Source organism: Bacillus rossius, chromosome 6, assembly GCF_032445375.1.
Source record: "Bacillus rossius redtenbacheri isolate Brsri chromosome 6, Brsri_v3, whole genome shotgun sequence".
Taxonomy (NCBI): Eukaryota; Metazoa; Arthropoda; class Insecta; order Phasmatodea; family Bacillidae; genus Bacillus; species Bacillus rossius.
In genome coordinates, this window is record NC_086334.1 from 14,613,664 (window position 1) to 14,616,766 (window position 3,103).

Sequence of the window (3,103 nt, forward strand, 5' to 3'; positions counted from 1 at the left end):
AAATATTTAAGGCTGTTTTGGAAAGACACTACCACGAACACTAACGGACAATGAACGTACACAAAAAAAAATGTTCTATAGTCAAATTGAAATAAAATATAAGTTTAAAATATAAATTGTTATCAATTGTTAAAGACACTTTTGGGCTTATTTTATAACAACGGTTAGGAAAAATATTAAACTATCACTTAGGCCCAATTATATAACTTATTTGATCAAAAGTTATGATTATGCAATCATCAGATACCATCGACTGACGATGGCGATCTCAAGCACTTATGTCACATGGGGCATTAAAAAATATTCATTTACAGTTTACATAGGCCTATATGGACTGCGTTCAGCCCACCACCCATCTAGTATATTTTGTGGTGATTTTTGTATATTCTTTTAATAAAATAAAATTTTGAGTGTTCTGGTGTTGACACCTACTGCCTTCCTGCACTTGCGGTTAGGGTGAAAATTCCGGGCACCAATTGGTGGAATATGTGCTCATGCACCAACATACAGAACAATGATACTCTGGGAACTATGGACGTAACATTACCACATGCCGTCCAGTCAGTACCTAGTTGTCTGGCCAAACAGAATTAACTCGGGTTGTACAAATCCCCCCCCCCCCACCAAGATGCTACTAACACTACGGAATCACACTCGGAACACTGGTATAAATGAATTATTGTTGCATGCCCTTTACAGAAGCTACGTTTGTTAGTGACCTTCCCTCTGCGCGAAATCCGTGGACCTGCTGGTACACATCTCGATAAGGCTGGCGAAAGGCAATAAACAGGTTCCTAAACCATTTCCAGATCTTCAGAAGGCAACAGGGTTCCTATAACATTGCAGAACCTTTTGATGCGAACCACATATGTTAGATAACCTGGTAACTGAGTCAAATGGGTTGCATGACTAGATACTCGGAATACAAAGAGAGTACAGTGGGTACCTATCAAAGCTATACTAGTAAGGAATTATTTATGCGAAAACACATAAATCATCTGTCCTACAAATAAATGGATGCAGTGATGTACATAATACATAGCACAGGGGAGCGAGCAGATAAATACCCTAACACAGTACACAGTCAATTTCCATCAAACACCCACAGGCTGGTTGGGGAACACACAATTGATTCTTGCACACCACCCAAGTGGCCCAAATCCACTACAAAAAGACTGGGGACAATTTCGTGTACCACATAACTTTACAGAAGGTTCTAAAATGCACTGTTGCATGTTTTTAATAAATGTTGTAGTCCATATATGAACTGGACCGTTGTGGTTGAGCTGTGGGTCTAACAAGATGATTAGGTGAGGAAATCATTATTGCTGAAACTGTATGCAGGCAATCTTGATCGCCGTTATTGCGAGATGCATTCTTACCCAAGAGGAGCTTAGTCCATACATTGGGTCGCTACTGCTATATGATCCACTCACGTTCTTTGTATTGGCATTTGGTGCAGACAGTTTTGGATTGTTCACGTAGCAGCACGAATCACTACTGTCTTTGCCTTATATATGCAGTGTTAACTTGACGCCGTCCCCGTTGCCTGATCTGAATTTACGTAAATTTACACTAGTGGGTTAATTTTGAATCTCAAGGGTGGGGTTCCTGGCCTCGTGGCTGCAGGCAGGGATGCGGCGACAAAGGACTCCCCGGGCTGTTATGGCCTCCCAGGACGCCTGATTAATGAAATGCACACGTATTTGTAGTCGTTTTATTGCGTAGCACACTCTACATGTCGCACGATCAGGTAACTGGCCGCTTCATCGTCGACCTAAGCTCCGCGCACGATGAACCTGTCCTGGTTTATGCGAAAGTCCGCGGACGTAACGCGAGGTGCGTGAGTGATAGATCCCGCCAATCACTTATGAAAACACATTACACTATAAGGGTGGTAGGTCCCGCGAATTTACTTATGAAAACACATTACACTATAAGGGCGGTAGGTCCCGCGAATTTACTATGGAAACACATTACACTAAATCACTGTGGTACGTCCCGCACAGGAGGATATGCACAGGCGGCTAGTCCGCGTGGTGGCGAGGGCCACGTTAAGCTGGGTACGGACGCGTGGGAATCTTGAACGATATCGTACACGTGGCCGTGGCAAGTCCCAGTTGATGACTCGTCCGAATGTTTGTGGTCGCGTTTGGCGCAGTGCCGCCCTGCGTGGGCAAAGAACTATGTCCCGAGGTGGGACGTAATAGCGTGAGGCGCAGGTGCCACTAGGGGTCACCTAATTAATTACGTAGGAAATAAAAGGTCCGTGGATGGACTACACACTTTATTGATAGACCGCGCGAGATCGCTAACGGCCGATTTGGGCCGACCGGGGAGCTGATATAAAAACGATTGGACTATAATTACCTATTGCAGTTACAGAATGTTGGCGCGAAAGTTGAAGGCTCCCCGTGCGTGGGCTGCCGGCCCGGGCGCGTGCTGGATGGCGACTCTAACCTCCCTGGCCGCCGGGGCCAGGGAGGGGGGAAATTCCGCGGGAAAACTGCGGAGCGCGGGAAGATGACTTCGGCCAGTTTTGTGAATTAAAACCCTTTATAAAATGATTATTAAATTAACATTGATTATAGATGATTTTAGATTTGTTAGTTTCTGTTTATATTATCGAATGCATGAATAAACAATACCCTTGCGCAGTGCCACACCCGGCCGGGTGCTTTGCACACGTAGGAGGCCGTGACTGACGTCACGCCGTTCGAGGCACTGCACTACGTTACGCGCGCGGGCGCGTTCGGGGCGCGGCACTTATCAGGTGTTGAGGACACATAACGGCCTGTGCTCTCAGAGGGAGCACTGACGGCGGCGTCAAATGCCCCCCCCCTCGACGAGGCCGTTCTGTGCCTCAACACCTTACACACACACTTAAAGATACGCCGGCACACTGACCTGGTAGACCCGTGGCGGCTGTCCATGGGGCGGCATCAGGTACCTGTGCGTCAGCGTCAGCTGCGGCCGAGGTGGGCAGCGGCGGCGTGGCGGCGCCTTCGGCGGCAGGCGGCGGCACGTTCGAGGTGGCGCCCTCAGCGGCAGGCGGCGGCGTGCCCAAGGTGGCGCGCGTGGTGGCGCCCTCAGCGGCAGGCGG